Genomic DNA, 18,748 nt, shown 5'->3' on the forward strand with positions numbered 1-18,748 from the left:
CAGCAGCTGTCACTCACATCTCCGATTTCCAAACCACTCACAGCATATGAACCACACCCTATAAAATAGTATTCATATGGTTGCTGCCCTTTTAAAAGCATTGCAACACATGATAAGGTACAGAAGCTTAGACAAAAATAAAACAAGATACATGGATGACCTAGTGAAAGCTAATTTAAAAGTCCCCAAGATTATTTTCAACATGAATGGAAACCAATGCCTCCTCAGTAGGAAAAACACATTCACGAGTCTAGTACAGTCCAACGATACTGATATTGACATTTGAGTTTTTTACATCCAAATAAGGCTGCAACTAACGATTATTTCCATGATTGATTAATCTGTTGATTATTTTTTTGATTAATTGTTTGGTCAATAAATATAAATATATCATTTATATAAATATAAAAATGTGGATCAGTATTCCCCAAACGCCCAAGATGACGTCCTCAAATGTCTCGTTTTGTCCACAACTTCCACAAAAGATTTTCAGTTTACTGTCCACAGAGAAGAGAAGAAACAAGAAACCCACTAATCAATTATCAAGATAGTTGCCGATTAATTTAAAAGTTGACAACTAATCTAGCCAGTCTATCTAACGCTCCTCCGTCTTACTTTTCGTTGCCACCAAAGCCACTTCCCCCCTGGGGATCAATAAAGGAAGCCTGGCTCGCCCTCCTACGTACTTCCGCTCAATTATTATTTTCCTTCAGTACGTCGTCTGGGTTCTGGCCAATCTTTACCTGTCCAATCAGCGAACAGAGGGAGTGGCTGAGAGCGATGACGTTGAGATCGTGCGCTAGAGTTGTGGTTCCATAACTCCTGTGGCGGAGACAGATGCAAGCAAGCCATTCGGTCCGTTGTGCCGAATATCTAGAAGGTAAAGCCTAAGCAAGAAGAATCTTTGCTGAGTTTTGTTGGTGGCCGTGATGTTGTGGCCCTCCTCCCACAGGTTCGGGAAAAGTTTGATTTTCCAGCTCGCTCCGTTATTGTGAAGGAGTTAGCTAGGCGAACGCTAGCGATGCAAAGCTGACATCACGACCAACATTAGTGATAGGTTATGGCAGATCTAGAGTGGCTCGGGGCAGATCCAATAGTTTCAAACTTGAACAGAGAACCCGCCTTCAAGGAAGTTGAAGAGTAGCCAGCATCTCTGTACAATAAATGAAATGTACGACAGTCTGGTAGGACCAGGCTACATCAAAGGTGTAGCTTAATCTAATTTCTTGTCTCTGATAAGCTCCGGCTGCACTAGTGTGTGGTCAGAGTTGCAGTTCTCCCGCAGACACCTGATGGAGCCAACGAGCAAGGCTGAGACTCAACAGCCTCCAATGCTTTACCCAACACACACTGCAACATGATTATCCATCTGCAATGTTTGACAGCAAACCACAACACAAGTTTGTCCCCAGCGAGATCTCAATTCATAGTATTCACTTTGATTCTCACTGGCTCGCTCTCAACCACAAAAGCAGTCATTGCTTCTTGTGTGTGTGAGATTACTCATATCCAAAGTACATGGACACAGAGACGAAAGCCCATTTTCCAGGCCACACAAGCCTGCATGGTAGAAAGAGAGTGATCGTGTCCTTGCCTTATGTAAAGGTGAAATAGTCCCAGACATCAATATTGTACATGAGAGAAGAGATGTTAAGGCGAAACGCAGGTTTATAAATAGAGACACTTATAATAGAGACACACACTTAGACAGAAGAAAGAAATAGACGCAGAGAGAAGAACAGAGTGAGTGGATGTCTACCAAACCTTAAAACCAAGAAGCAGTCAGCTGTCAATAACTCTATTAGAGTCCATCCACTGATTCCCAGGCTCACGGGCAACACAAGCACTGCACCTGCACTGTTTTAGCCACATCTTGCAGATGACCTCACATGTATGCTTTAAAGTGACAACATTTTTATAATTATAAGACAAACATTGAGAACAACAGAGTCTGTTATGCCAAACTATTGCATCATAGATTATAGTGCACAGCGTTGGATTTCACTTACAGCCAACACGCCATCTCTAATAACTCCATTTCATGCTGGTTCTGCTTACAACTGAAAGACCTTAATCAACAATTCTCAATAACAAATTGTTGCGTTATTTGGGAGGTGCAGTGAAGCACGCTACAGCAACGAGCAGCAGTTTATTAGCATTAAAAAGACCCACAAGCCAAAGTGAGTAACACTTTCGGGGTAATGTTAATAACCTTCCTTCTTCACTCCCATGATGAGGTTTGTGTGACTGTGCTGTAGCAGCACCAGATCTCCGTCAAGTGCAGCACTGAGGGAGGCTAGCTATATCGCAGCATATTCACCCTGGGACAACTTAGTGCTGACTGAATACACAAAGTACACAGGCTGGGTGATGCTGTCCTCTGCAGCAGAGACAGGCTTTCAACAAACACAAAGACACACAGACTTAAAGCTATGAGATGAATGCTAAAGAGTACCTGTCATTTCTGCTTATTGAGACATATGCCATGGTGGCATGGCGGTGGCGCAATGGATATGACACATGCCTTTGATGTGGGAGATCTGGGTTTGATTCCCATCAACCCATGTTGTCCCTAAGCAAAAAACTTAACCCCTATTACTCCAGAGGCATGCTCTGATATACATAGCAATTGTCAGTCGCTTTGGATAAAAGCGTCAGCTAAATGACATTATGTTATGTTACGAGATCCTCCTTGTGGCCCATTTGGAACATTTCGTCAAGTGTACAATGCCTCTCATATGCCTGAACTATCCTGTATATATAATTAGAGATGTTCCGATTCCGATACCGTATCGGAAATGCCTCCGATACGCCGAAAATGCTGGCATCGGTATCGCCGAGTACTGGAGTACAGGCACCGATCCGATACCACATAAACTATTAAAATAGGAATCTATTTACTGGTTTAGCTCCGTTAGCTCGACACAGTTCTTCTTCGCCACTCTTAAAATAGTTTCGCTGCTGTTTTAGGGGCGAAGAAGAATTGATCGCCTAACCCTTCTTAAAACAAGCTAGCATTAGCGCATCATGTCGCAGTTTGGCAGTACTTTACCGTGGACGTTCCCACCGTTAAGACGGCAACATGCCACAATTCCAAGAAGCAATTTCAAGGGGTGGCACGAGTGTTGCAATTTCAACAGCAGCAACTTAATTAAACATTTGAAGACGCGTCACGCTAAAGAGCACAACGAATTTACGAAAGCTACGGTGGAAAAAGGACGAACTGCAGCGCAAACTCTGGAAACTGCCTTCAAGTGACGAGATAAATTACCCAAGACAGCCAAAAGCAACAACGATAACCAACAAAGTTTTGGAGTTATTGTACTGGATTACCAACCCTCTGTTGTCGAAAATTTGGGATTTCGCTGCTTAATGGAGCATTTGAAGCCAAGGTACGGTTGGCCAGGTTGTTAACTATATCTCCGAAACTGCGCTACCCCAAATTATACGAGACAGTTAGGGAACACTTTCGTGTATGCTTGGGCTGTACCACGACATTTTGGCGCCCGACGTGTGCCCCATTCTTTGCTAAGTTTAATGTCCCACTGGGTGGACAACATATAGAGTCACATTTACCCCTCGAAGTGCGGAGCTGCACCCCACCGAGTTCCGATGGTCACATACTGGCACATTCATGCCGAATCAATTGAGGGGGTCTAGTAAAGTGGAAATCCCCAAGTCCAACGTTCATGTTTTACATTTTTATACTGTTCTATTTAAAAATATATGGCTTCCATTTGCTGTATTAATTCATGTTGTAAAAAGTTTAAACCTGAGCCAGGCCTTACACAATGATAATATTATGACAGTCATTTTTTTTTTTTTTTTTTTTTTTTTTTTTTTAAAACACACTGTATGGGTACCGGTATCGGCCGATACCCACAGCACAAGTATCGGAATCGGTATCGGGAATTAAAAAATTGTATCGGAACATCTCTATATAAATAGTCTTACCACAATCCACCTGGTGTTAAGATACCTAATTATTTTCCAGTGATGCCATCTGGCAGACCACTGGAGGGCATGTCATGTAACAAACCTCAGTAACATAATGGCATGATGCAATGCATTCATATTTCATTCGCAGCTTTCACTAGGTGGATAATGATGTGATAAAATGGCAATGCCTTAACTGTCGCTGACCCATATCAACCAAAACAAGGCTGTGGGATTTGATATAACATTGCACATTTACGACATCCACATATCCCTCACACACAGCTGCATCTAGGGGTGTAGGCCATGCCCATTTCTATTTATGAAACATTTTATGACAACATACAGTATGTATACAACCCTTTGGCAATCTAGTGGTCCTCGTTTATCTGGTCTCCTCTAAGAGAGATAACTTTGGGTGAAACAGTCTATGGAAACTAAAAAAAAACTGACCTCCCCAAAAGGACCTAATAGACCAATAGACACGTTACCTCATGCAAATCAACATTGGGGATGACACATATGTTAATATTGATTATAATATTTCAGGTGCAAAACATTCTATAAAAGCACAACTTTGGAGTTACATCCCGTATGTCCTCCAGTCTTGTCATACCAAATCTGATGTTGATATTTTGTTATTTTTTTATTTAACAACAACTTTCTGTGGTTACGTGCTGACATCTAGTGCTCTAGAGTGTAATTCAAGACATTGTGTACTAAAAGGCAGCACAACGCTATGGAATTGTTCCCAACATCACCAAGCATCGGACCACCTCGTTCCAAGTTTAACCGAGGGGCCTGACGCCGGTATATCTAGCGGTAAGCCAAGGTCATTTTCTAATGCCAGCACATTTCACCTACGAGACGGTGAACAACCTTAACAGTAGGATGCATTTTTACCAAAAGATAACAAACATAATATGATGTTTTAGCTATGCTGAACAACTCAATTACACAGGATGCGCTCATTTAGTATTAATACAACATTAGACACAGCCAGAATGCCTTGTCTTTTAACACAGCCTTGTCCTGACTTGTACCTGATTCAAACTAAACAACTATTCAACCACATCACAGTAAACCACAGTGGGATCATTGGTGTCCAACATTCCCAACAAGTTCTATATGAGAATAAAATATGCAACTAAAAAAGAGAAACTTGTCTTCCTGTAGTTTAAGGTCCCAATTGGAGGGATTATGAACCAGAAAAAAAGGGAATGGGGGGAGAGAGAATAAAAAGATAATGTTCAGCCAGTTCAGAATCATCTCATCTTATTTAAGACACTGATCCAACATCGACTCAAACAATGCCTCAGCGTTAGAACTTCTGATACAAAAATAAGTACATAATGAACTTACATTTACGTACTTGTACAGTAAGTTAGTTTTGGAAACTACAGGACGATTTAGAGACTGAAGGACATTTTACATTTGCTATTATGTCAGAATGAAGGCCTACGGTGGTCAGAATCCGGAAGCAAGCTACAGCCAGATTTAATAATCAATCAAGATCAGATTTCACAAACAGTGTCGAGTATTTGGTCAGGTTTTAGTAGTGAGAAAAAGGCCCGGTGAAGCATAGAGAGAATCACACTGGAAAAAAGCTTCATTCAGCAGACTGTGGGCTGTCGCCAGAGACAGTTCTCAGGGTTGAAAGCCAGCATTATCAGGAGGAAGAAGCATTAGACTGAGGTCATGTCAGGGTTTACCCCGGTGTACAAAGGGTCGGGCAGGCCAAGAGACAGCGGCTTGCTGCTTACTACTGGTTGTTACACTCATGGGCGTCTGCTGTTATGTCTGTTAACAACTGGGGGAAACCCTGATATTTAAAAATGATTTTTCATTTTTAATAAAATATCGAACACACAGATTGTAATCTGGACTAGGTTTGGACACGGACATTTTTAAACCTAGGAACTGCTCTGGATCTTTGCGGGATTGATTCAAAAATTAATTAATCTCATTTTAACATACTGTACTCCAGACTTATAGGTAACTTGGAACATACACAGTGGCCACTACGTTAGGTACACCTACACCCACATTCTGCAGATTAGCCATGGTCATAGTTAGCACTGGTATTAGTCATGGACTGCATTATATTCAGACGTGTTCCTAATTCTGCCCGCCTCACATACAGTACATGAGTGATGGAGGGTTTAGCAACACCGTCGATAATTGAGTTTTCAGTAGAACACCACTTTCACATACGCAATAATAATTGACATTTTCTGACAATGTCACCAAAGATTGATCGTCATAATGTAAGTCAGAGCTCTTGTATTGACTGGCAAAATATTGTACAGGTGTAGCTAATAAAGTGGCCACTGAGTGTAAAAGTTTGACAAAAAATCTTGAGTCAAAGCCCCTTTATTAGATGTCAATCAGAGCTTTGAGACACTGTAGTGGCCTGATCGTTGTCTAGGGTTTTACTAACTGAGGGGTTCAGTTGTTGGCACGAGACTTAAGCATGGAACCGGGTCACTGACAGCCAGGTGGTTGTGTACTGGAGATATCTATGAAGGGGATATTGAGCTAAGAGATATTTTTGTCAAACTAACTTGTGTTTACGGGGGTTCAAATATTGTTGCATAAACTTAAGAATTCACATGACAACTGACTGGAATGTTAAAAAAAACTTTAGTGTTGAATATTAGCATTCTCTAATTTGTTTTTTTAGCCGGTCGCTTGTGTCAGATTTTTCTGCTTGAATCTGAATGTCCTACAATCTCTAACAATTAGCATTTCTGCTTCTACAGAAAAATCCTCTTTGAGACTTGTGAACTGTGTCACACACTTATAAACAGTTGCAATAGAACACAAAACATAGACACAATAAACCCAAGGGGCATCAAGAAAATTGGATAATTGCAGGTTGTGCCTTACCACCCTGAAACATGTTTTACATAATTGGTAAACCAATTCACTTTTTTAAGTCACAGCCATGTCTACTTTTAACTCTACTACTACACTCATTTTACTCTATGTAGTTGATTTAATGTAACAGCTATACCATGATTGACTTCATGAAGTTAAAAGGCCTTAGCAAACGAGCTTTGCCTTCCAAGGACAAAGGCCATGTGTGTATTTCTATAGACAGAGAGGAGGTCGTGGGAGGTACACAGGCAGCTGACAATCAGATCAAACAGTAGACAGTGGAGCAAGCAAAGATATAGAGCTATCAGAAGCAGCAGGTCAAGTGATAAAATTGTTATGATCATGATAACATATACACAGAGGCAAGCAGAGGGAAATAAAATCTTATCAGTTTGATAAAAAACAGTTTACCCTTGCAGTTTTAATTTAGGGCCCGACCAGGTCCAGCACATACATTTGTGTCCCATACTAATGCCAAGAGTTGGGAAGACCAATTTATCTGGACACAAATGTTTCTCTGGTACATGTTTGAGATCAAAACATATTTCTTAGGGATTTCTAATGGTGCCAAAGAGCCGATGTGTGTGGAAATCTTTTGTTGATGTGAATATTATCATAAGCAGAATAAACTTAAGTTGCTCTATATTTATATGTCGGGCCCTGGTTATTACAAATACATAGAGAAGGATCAAGCACCAAGCAGGCCTGGTGCTCAATCCACAGACAAAGAGCCATGCATACTGGAAGACAAATAGTAGCTTCTTCCGTTTATCCTAGCCTACAATCATTTTTTTCAAATTTGTCTCATGTTATTCATTATCTTCCCTGTACTGTAGTTCACCAACCTTCCAGTGGGGGGAGCTGTGGCGACGAGGACTCCTGGTGCTCTGAGTGTGCAGGAGAGAAGTAGGGGCTGCGGGGTGATGGATGGAGAGGGAGTGGCTGTTGCTGAGCTAATGGCCGTGGCTACACCTTTTGGAGTGTCTGATGATGATGTGGGTGGCTTCATTCTTACAGGAGAAGCTGAGGAACTAAGGGGTGTGGTGGCGGCTGCTGTACTAACCACCGGGCAGGTGCAGTCGTACTGGGTGGTGGCTGTGGAGGATACGAGTGTGGCCGAGGGGACGAAAGGCTTGGCATCGACGTTGAGGGACGATCCAACAGCAGTCATTGGAGGGTTTGTGCCAGCGGCAGCTAACAGTGTTGGTGGTTGGTGACAAAGCGGAAGTAAGGGGAAGGTCTGGAGTGCTTTTGGAAGGGTTGAAAACTGAAGAGGTTTGTGAAGCAAGGATGCCGATTTCTGTTAGAGTGGACTTTGTCAGGGGAGCCGTGGAAACGGAGGGGGTGGTTAGTGATAGGAGTGGTGGACTGTGAGTCAGGAGTGGAGCCTGGAGGAGTCTGGAGGACTGAATCCAGGAAAGAGAAGGTCTGGAGACTGGGCTCAGATTATCCCCTGTCAACAATGCTAGACTACCACTAACATCTTCACCTAAACTACTGTTGTAGGCAACACTAGCAGCTTTGCTGTTAGGTTCAGGTTGCTTGTGCGAAACTTTCTCTTCATCGTGTTATGACCATCTTCAGCAGACAAAGGGAAATCGTCTATACACATCGGCTCGTAAGAGCGTGGAGATGAATCTGTTGCAAGGCTAGCATGGAAACGGTTAATGAAATTTGTGGGTATTTGTGTAGGGCGGAGGGCAATGCAGGCTGGGGTAGGAGTCTGGAGCTTTGGAGTCTGAAGGACCAGAGTTGGCAGTTGTAGCCCAGGTAGGAGTGATTGTAGCCAGTGTGGGAGATGGGCTGCTGCACTCCCCACTCCTCTGGAAGTCTTGCCCGACTCTTAGTTTTCCTGCCTTTCACTCTACCTCCTCCTCCACTCTCTCTGATCTCCCACTCCCAGTCTCCTCCTCGTCCTCATCCTCATCCAGTCCGCCTTATGCTTGTCTGATTGGCCAATGTTATTCTCCTGGCTATCCAAGAAGTTGTAGACCTGGTCATGGCCCTTCCTCTTCTTCTTTCGCCGTCTCTGCTGCTGCTGCTTGGCAGCCTCGCCCCCCGGCCCCACTCTCTCAGGGCTGAGGGGTTCGGAGCGGAGGAAGTGAGACTGCTGTCATCCACTGAGCTGCTGGGAGAGAGGATGGGAGCTGCCGAGGGAGGGGGAGGGTTTTATAAAAGGAGGAACCAATCACATACTGTGTCAGATAAACGATGAGCAAAATGCCATCAGATGTGGTTACCATAGGTGGTTAATAACTACTTCATGTCTAAATTGTTTACTGTTTCATGGCAGTAAATAGGTGCAACAACTGGTCTCATCAACATTAAGGTCCATAGGAGCTGAAGTGATTTCATGAAGGAGGGAGTTTGTGGAATTACCAATTACTGAAGGTAGATTATTGTTTATTTTGTAGGGATAGGCTACCACAGAAGTAGCTGTCCCTTCTTAAACTCAGACAATCTCATGGATACCATTCTTTATGCTGTTGTGTGTAATTTGATGGTGTGTAAAATAGGTAAGATTCTATTACAGGTCTTGTGAGTGCTACTGAAAATTTGAAAGAAGTTGGATAAAGCATTTTGTGTCTCCAGTATGAGCAAAAATATAAAAAGACAAGTCAGTGTCTGTGTCAGTTGGGGGTGGAAATCACCAGACGCCTCCCGATACGATATCATCACGATACTTATGCCACAATATGATTTATTGTGATTTAAAACATATTGCAATATTTTGCGATATATTGCATTTTATACCTTTTTTCCAACTTCTATTTTTTCCCAATTTCAAAAGATGTCCCGAAAAGGAATTTTTGTCAACATCTGTTTCATCTTAAGTGATACATTTCTCTGTTTGTTCATATCATTTCAGGTTTATTGCTGCAAAATGGGATTGTAAAGCGACAAACTGACCACGACATATATTATAAAAGATCAACATTTGGCGCCTCTTTATCGATACAGTATTGCCACTGAAAATATCGCGATACTATGCTGTATCGATTGTTTCCCCCACCCCTGGTGTCAGTGTCAGTGTCGGTGCCCTGGTGTTTCCAGCCATAGTAACCACAGTCTGCTTTGAGGCTCCTTTTAGCACAACCTCTTGAACATTTTCATAACATATGATGTATGTGATGGTGCCTGCTTTTATAAATACCTGTCATTTACTCACCTGTTACACACGTCCTATGTTTCAGTAAAGGCTACATAATCAATTTATATTCTTCTTCTTATTAGTCACATATTACAGGTGCCGTTTACAGCAGTATAATGATTTAGCACCGAGCATCAGGTGAGAAGAATTTGCTTGGATATATCTGAATGGTTATCTCTGCCAGGGTGAAAGTGGTTGGAATGAATTTACATTTAATTTAAACAATATTTTTATTCAAATGTACCAAATTGTTATGGTCGCTTAGTAGGACCAAAGCTCACTTTGAATACAGTACAATGAGAGGAATAAAAGTCAGAAGATCCATTGGCTGGTCATATCATATTGCGTACTTTTCAATTCAGTAATTCTAAATGGAGTCTGGAATGGGATGTGTTTTAAGATACAATTTTCAGTCAAACAATGGACATATTGTCGGATTCTGTCTTTGTGGAAAATATGTTTGATTCACCTCTTTAAACAATCATCATCATCATCATCATCATCTCCATCATCATTACCCAGGGGGCAGAGCTGGTCGTTTGAGCAGGCACGCACAACAGAGAAAAACAAACACACTGGAGGAACAGAGCTCTGAAGCGATGTAATGAGGTAAATGAATCAAGCACGTTACAACCAGGGTCAAGCATGCATGATTAAATATAAATGCATGCATGTCTGAAGAATCCTGGCAATAAATGGATCATTGTCCTACATGCAGAAACACTAAAATGATCCAAAATGACCCAATAAACATATGGAATGTGTTACAGAACTACAACACAATGGCAAACTGTACACATGCAAGCTTAACAACAAAGAAAGAAATTCAGCTTCCACTGAATGATCCCTTCATTTGTCTGTTCCCACTATCTTGTTTTGGGGATGAAGTTGGGTATGGTTTTTCCTCTGAAGCAATATTTCTCAATATTTCTGACAAGCACTTCATCAGCTCAGCGAGAATGAGAGAGAGAAGGAAATAAAACAGACAGACAGAGGGACATCCTCTATAAATAAAACTCTGACCTTAACAGCCCTCTCAGTCTTCCTGTTTTTATAATCTCTGTGGTCATCACTCCCATCTCCTCAATATGTCTTGAATCGCTGGTATAATGTGAATTCAGAAAAAAAAGGTGCTTTCCCTTCTACATCTGGCACCTTTCCCTGTATTTCTAAATTAATTGATTGAATTGAAGTTGATATTTCTCCCTTTTATAGCTGCGCTATAAACAACTCGAGGAAGAGACAAGGCCGGGGCATTATCATCTATATTTAATGTTATAAGGTATTTTGATGAGAGTACATCTTAATCTCAAATCTGGCAAACTGCCAAGAGAAACATTAACGTTGGAGCGCTGGCTGCCTTAAACACACTGCTTATGCAAAAGTGCTGTGTGTGAGAGTTAATCTGAAATGTTAGGCAAATGGGTTTTGTCTCAGTGAATTCCACTGCACCTGCAAAGACAGAGCAGCAGGTGTGTATAGGATTTTAGATTTCAAGCCCAGAAATACAGTTTGAGATGAAGTGACACAGATAGCGTAGAAGGCTGGTTGATAAATGTGTCAGTGTCCTGTTCTGCATCAGTAATATCAAAGGTTGAGTTTTCTTTCTGAAGCTTATACATCTTTTTGTTGATTGTTTTAATCCAAATGATGTAACAGGGTCATCACATTTACAGAATTTCGCCAGGTATTTTGTAAAGGAGGGGTAGCTAAGCACAGGATTTAAAAAAAAAAACAGGACCATCACTGGTGGTATGTTATCTTTATGGTCAAAGCAATACAACAACTCTTTTTTATTCTAAAGATTGGAATGTGGGGCAGCCATTACATCAGCAATTAATGGCTGCTATTGGGTAACAATCTCTCCTCAATTCCTCCCTGGGTCCCTAGAAAACCCATTCCTGTAATGATAGGATAGTAACTGTTACATCAACAAACCACAGTCCGTACAGGCTATCTTTAGTACACCAGCAGAACAGAAGGACAAGAGATACAAAATAAAGCCCTGAATAAGAGCTTGCTAAATTTTATACGTTTTGCAGATGCTGAGTCATTTTAAAAGTTCAGAGGAGGGTCCTGCAGTTCAAGTCTTTATTTCTTCCCCATTTCTCTCACCTGAAGATTTCCTGCTGAGAGAACTAACAGTCTGACTGAGTGCACAATTATGTTCAGGTGATGAAAGACTGCATGCATGTCTCTATTACTAATCCGAAATGTTGCTTTCAAGCAGTTACAGGAGACTGCAAAAGGTGTGTGGGCTGCAGGGTTAAATCCTCCTGTGAAGTAATGTTCAGCTGTTACTCACTCAAGCGTCTATTGATTATTATGAACATTAAAATTCATGTAACAGGAAGCAGTATGTCTTCTTAGGTTTCTTTTTTTTTACTATCAGGCTGCAGTACTACTGAAGCCATTAACTATGGCTTATCCTGTGTTTATTGTTGTCACTGCGTAAGTCCCATCTGTCTTTTGATCCAGTTTGTCCGTAGATAAAGACAATGGCAAAGTGCACAGAGCGTAAAGCCATGAGGCGACTGGTGACGTCAAAGCAGAGCCAAAAGTGTCCCACCGACTAGAAAAGGCTGCCCTCTGCTGCTGAAAGCACATTACTCTTCTCCTGTCACCACTCGGCTCTGCTGTCCTGCTACAGGAACCGTGGCAACTTTATATAATAAATAACTAAAGACATGACGAGAACACGAGCTTGGGTTCACAAGACGAGACAAGATTTTAACACTATTTTAAAGTTAAACTTGAATTAGAAATCTGACTGGTCTTTACTCAGAGAACCAAGGTTACAATGTAACCAAGCATTACATTGCAGCAGTAAACAAGGAAGTGGGCTGCTCTAGTATTGATTTATGACCATTTTACGACGAACGGAGAACATTTCTCTTTGTTTAATATCCTTAAAAGTAAAGACAGGTTGTGCTTTCTGCTTCTGACTCATTTAAAAAAAAAACACAGAAAAAGAGCGATCGGGCGCGAGTCAGGGCCACACTGAACTGCATGCGGCAGTCCGTGTGTGTGTGTTGTGTGTGTGTCGGGGGTGAGAGAGAGGAGAGAGAGGAGAGAGAGAGAGAAGAGAGGAGAGAGAGAGAGAGAGAGAGAGAGAGAGAGAGAGAGAGAGAGAGACCAGACCCTCTAACGTTCTAACAGCAGCTTTATACAATTGTAACTCTGCTGCCACTCTGCAAAAATGAGCTCAGAGTCAACTCTGGCGAAGGGACAGGGGATCTTCTATGCTAATTTAGAGGTCCAAGCCAGCTGTATTATAAAGTCCAACCAGGTCAGAGTTCATCTATTGGCGGCTGCTCTGCACTTGTGACCGATATCGCGAGACAGTTTTTACCTCGACGAGAAGTCCTGTCACATTTCCGCGAGATCTTGTCACACCTCTAATAGTTAGCATAACGTTTGAGATTTCATTAAAACAAATTCAAGATGATCAGGATTTAGATTCCTCAATTTCAGCCAACTTCAACCGTTCAAATCCAACCAGCCCTCCCTAACACATACATGAAACACCCGCTCAGTATTTAAGTAATTGCAAACTTAATGAGCAAAATTTTTGTCTAAAACGTTATGAACCTTAAACCACATTACATGTACCGTATGTTCCTCCTCTCTCCTCATTCCCCTGACTCCCTAGCTCCCCTGATACAGTAACACATGCAACCGGCCTTCTGTCTGATACCTGCAGAGTGATCCATAGAGTGAATTCCTGGACCACCAGAAGAAAACAGATTGCTTCCACTGGTGTTACTGGTGGTTTTGTTTTCCACACCAAATAGGCCCGAACTCTTCTGGGTGTCCATAGCTGAACCCATCCCAGTCTGGCCGACGGTGGTGCTCATACTGGTCTGGAACGGTGGCAGGCTGGACCCCATGGTGCCTCCCATCCCAGTCTGAGAAAAGCCTGATGGAGAGACAGAGACACATTACCAACAGACAACTGGCTTGATGAAATGGAAAATGGTACGTATTGCTGCTTTATACACCAGATACATTCGGCTTGCTGTTGTTGCTTTAAAATGTATTCTGAGGAAGCTGTATAATAGGATGGGGGAATCAATGCAGACTAGTATCACAATATTTTCCGTGGCAATACTGTATCAACACCGGACAACAAAAATCACATTTTTATTGGATAAATTAGACATTACAATTTAACGTTTTGGTAATAAAATAAAAGTAATCTTGTAGCCCACTAAATGAGAGATGTCACACAAAGACACAAAGTTGTTGACAAATTGTTCCTTTCGGGGACATAATTTGAAGTGGGAAAAGGTAACAAATTGCAATATATTGCAGAATATTGCAATATGTTTAAATTGCAATGATATCACATAGTGACAAGTATTAGTATAAGTATTGTACAGTGAAGTATTGTGATAATATTGAATTGTGGGGCCTCTGGCCATTCCCACCCCTAGTAATAGCATTATATCCAGCCTGAAGCAGGTAAGTTTTGTATTATAATTTGCAAAACTGTACTAGACAACACTAATAACTTATTGTTACTACTAATACGCATAAGCATTAGCTACCAACTTTAAAGCTACTAATGTAGAATTTGAAAAGTACACCCGTGGTCATATCAAAGACCACCGGCCAGCTGCACTCATTTTGATGATGAACATTTGACACCCACTGCATGTGTGATTTGTGCAGTTTAAGGCACAAAACAACCAAGTTTAATGTTGATCTCTTCATAAACTCATTATGGTTTGTTTTCTGCCCCCTTCCTGCACGTAGATCTGATTGATGGCGTTGCTCAGATGTCTATAGAACTGGAAAATGTCTTGGAAATGTATATGTGCATATGTTTATGTTTGGTAAAAATAAAGAGTTATTTGTGTGTGAAACTTAAAAAATCCCTGCGGCTGTGTAAAAGCATGAAGATGATAAACAGACAGGGATGTTTATTCACCAAACCCTGTGGTCCAGATGAATGATCAAAGGAATTTGTAATTAAAAGAAAACGGTTAAAGTTCCGAAATGTTTTTGATTTCGTGATATTGGGAAAACCTTGTTTGTACCAGCCCTACAAGCAGACAACAAAGAACACAAAGGAGAGCGTGCTTGGTATGAGTAGGTGTTTGGACATAACTGAGAGACCAATAAAGGACTGATGAAAGATAATAGTTAATACTGTATATTTATATCTCAGACTAGTGGAGTGTCATAATTCCAACAGTGCTGAACAACTAAAGAGCAGCAGCTTGCATCAAAGGTTAATGTTTAATTCTTTACCCTCCTGGTCGATTTTTGCACAGAATATCTCATTTTATTATAAACATTTTAGCCGCTAGATCATGTTTTCACAACAACTTTAACACGACATAACACATCTACAGCTATAGCGTAGAAAATAAAACCAATTCATGAAGCCTATTTAGGCTCCATATTTAGGCTCAATTTTCTAAAATGAAATTACACATTTTAACCATTTCAGCCAAATAGTTCATAGCTTATCACACATTGAGTATCACCAGTTACAAACAGAGAGGAGCAGTAATATGAACTCCTTCTTAGTCTGTAGTGAGAGGTACAAATGACACAGGAGGTGAAAAAGTAAAGTGGACCTAGAAATGAGTCAGGCGTGCTTTTGTCCTTTGTCTTGTTCCACTGATCTGTCCTCCCACCCATCATAGGACCTGAAAAGAGAGAAAGAAAGAGAGAGAGAGAGAGAGAAATGGAAGAATGAACATGGAAGGCAAAATGAGAGAATCAGAAAAGGGGCCAGAGAGCCAGACGGAGAGAGTCAAAATGAGTGGGAGGAGGTGAATGACCAGGAGAGATGCGGAGCAGAAAGAAATGAACCAGCGGGACAGAACATAAAAACAAATGGTAATGTTAGATGGTGGAAATATTCAAATGTGTGCATTGAGTATGTAAAGGTAAATGGAATAAAAACGCCTTAATAGTTGTTGTTGTTGCCATTTTAGACTTGCCACAGAAGGAAAAGCAGAGGTATAAGTAATAAAAGTTATTTTATGGTCTACTAGCATGGCTTACTGGGACACCTGAATAGAACATCACGTGACCACGTGTAGAATGACCACATGTGACCACATGTAGAATGTGAATGTCCTTATGATGTGTACCCAAATGTAAGGGGAGATCACTTTGCTTGTCTCACAAGGCTATGATAATTATTTGCCTTTTTTAACATGTTAAGCTTTTCCTTGTGAAAATACATTTAACACATGGAAAGCTGTGCCCAGAAGTGTCATAACTGGTGAGTGTTTTTTTTCGGACTGACTTGGAGGGGAACTACAGCTCCCATGGCCCTCTGCAACAACAACAAAAACTGCTCAAACTTCTGTGCAAATGTCCTCCATTCTAAAGTGGGAAAGCTGTGTGATGAATAACTAGCGCGCCCTCCACCCTCACCGGACAGGTAGTCGGAGCTGAAAGCAGAATGTCCTGGTGGTCTTGGCGTCCCCCTGACGACATCATGGAGGACATCATCCCTGGACCTAGAGGAGACAAAAAAGCATTATCAGAATCATCGAAAACTGCACCTGAATCTGTCACTCTGCTCTTCACACAATCACACGGATCTTGCTTCCAAAACCAGCCTCTCCGCCTGTTCGTGTGTGTGTGTGTGTGATATTACTGTGTGTGTGTGTGTGTGTGTGGGTGTGTTTTGCGTACATATTTTGACAGTGAGGGCAAGCAGACACAACACGTCACTGAAGGAACTATCACCATGGTTACGCAAGGAAAGGACTACGCTTGCTGTCAGAGGATGTGTCTTAAATGATCAATGCATATGTGCCACCAGCTGAGGTCAACACACACACACACACACACAGACACAGACGACACAGACACACCACACACACACACACACAGACACACACAGACACAGACACACCAGACACACACAGACACACACAACACACACACACACAGACACACACAGACACACACACACACACACACAGACACACACAGACACAGACACAGACAACACACACACACAGACACACAGACAGACACACACACACAGACACACAGACAGACACACACACAGACACACAGACACAGACACACAGACACACACCACACTCGATTGGTTTATGCAACAAACAAGCAGCAGAAAACCCCCAATCAGGAATTTAAAAATATCTAAAATAAATGATGGAGGTTGAGTTTTTTTGTGATTGGCAGCATTGAAGGGTTTGGAGGCGGAGAGGAGGATCTCTGGAGAAAGGAAGAGACAGTTTTAGGTTTGTAGGGGGTTTGGGGTGAAGCTGCACACACACATACAGCATATACACTATTGATAAATGCTATATATGAAATACTGTATATGTTTGATATTACTGCTAGGTAAGGAAGGTAGAGGAAGCAGGAGGAGTGGAGTTAAGTGCTGTTGTATAATAAAATAAATCAAACGGGGAATCCACTGACTAAAGTAAAGATGTGCACTGCTGGCACCATTACATCCAATTAAGCAAAGATAATATATATATAAAACCTTTTTATTATTATAACAATAAAAGTATGTTATTACTAAATAATAACATTTTACTGTGTCAGGGGTCATTACATGATCAAATGTAGCTACACGTAAGCACTATTACATTAAATTTCAAAAGCTATGACAAAACAAGATGAATATTTATGTAAATTATGAAATTAAATGAACCCGTCATTAAAACCTTTTTAATAATAAAAAAAAAAAAAACACTTTGGTTTTGGATTTTACGAGATTGTGCTAGTGATGGTTTTTAGTGTGTACACCCCCATACTGCGGAGGAAGCATTGACATCCTTAGATCAGCCCATAAAGGGGAACTACGCCCAATCTTAAAATGCAAACATGTTATTTCTATGGTCTCTGACAATGCTAATATTGACTATAAATCATAGCTGTCAGATAAGTGTAGTGGAGTGGGTACAATATTTAGTATAAACTATCTCAAATTGTACCTAAGTACAGTATTTGAGTTACGACCATTAACCTCAACATCCGCTATTTCCTGTTAATACTTATAAATAAATACTATCTTAATCTATTTAAGTCATTGTAATAAGTACAGTGGATTAAATATAAGTGATCATTTTCTTTCCCATTCATTAGCCTGCTGGTGCTATATAGCAAAAATGATCTGTCCGTGGTCCTGAAATAGCAGGGGGAAGCTTGATAAGGGAAGGCCTACAACATAAACTCTGAGGGACTACTGTATCAGGTATGACACACTCCTACTGACACACACACACACACACACAACATGATTGTTCATTGTGGAGCTGAAAGATGTCACTGTTCAAAGGACATGAAGTGGTCTACACAAAAGCTGAAAACCTGTTTTTTTACTAAATTCAGAGGGAGTAAGGATACACATTTTGGCGCTGGGCCAATATCAGTGAAATGGTTATAAATGGTTAATGGTAATAACTACCAAGCTTAGGCACACTGGAATGAGTGCAAAGGTGTTTCCTAATGACTTGCTGAATTTACATCCACCTGAAACTAAACACACACACAAACACACACACACACACACACACACCACAACAAAGAACTGTTAGACAAAACTGAAAAGCTGGAGACACAGCCAAGAGTTAACATCTGAGTATTTGGTCTCGACAAAGACATGGAAAAAGGAAAAACAACTGAAGTGGAGTCCTTCTTCAATGAGGTATTTAAAGATAAAAATCTGCCTTATAAACCCAAAGTGGAAATTGCGCACCGAGTGGGGCCTGTCACAAAACACGGTTTGAGACGGATGATCGTCCGGATGCAGAGATATCTGGCCAAAGA

At 41.2% G+C, this 18,748-nt stretch overlaps 1 pseudogene; it reads right to left on the bottom strand.

Moving 5' to 3' along the window:
• Window positions 1–7,087: 7,087 nt before the first annotated feature.
• On the bottom strand, window positions 7,088–16,452 carry LOC116685626 (mucin-2-like; annotated as a pseudogene).
• Window positions 16,453–18,748: the final 2,296 nt, after the last annotated feature.

Source organism: Etheostoma spectabile, unplaced genomic scaffold, assembly GCF_008692095.1.
Source record: "Etheostoma spectabile isolate EspeVRDwgs_2016 unplaced genomic scaffold, UIUC_Espe_1.0 scaffold00570093, whole genome shotgun sequence".
NCBI classification, from domain to species: domain Eukaryota; kingdom Metazoa; phylum Chordata; class Actinopteri; order Perciformes; family Percidae; genus Etheostoma; species Etheostoma spectabile.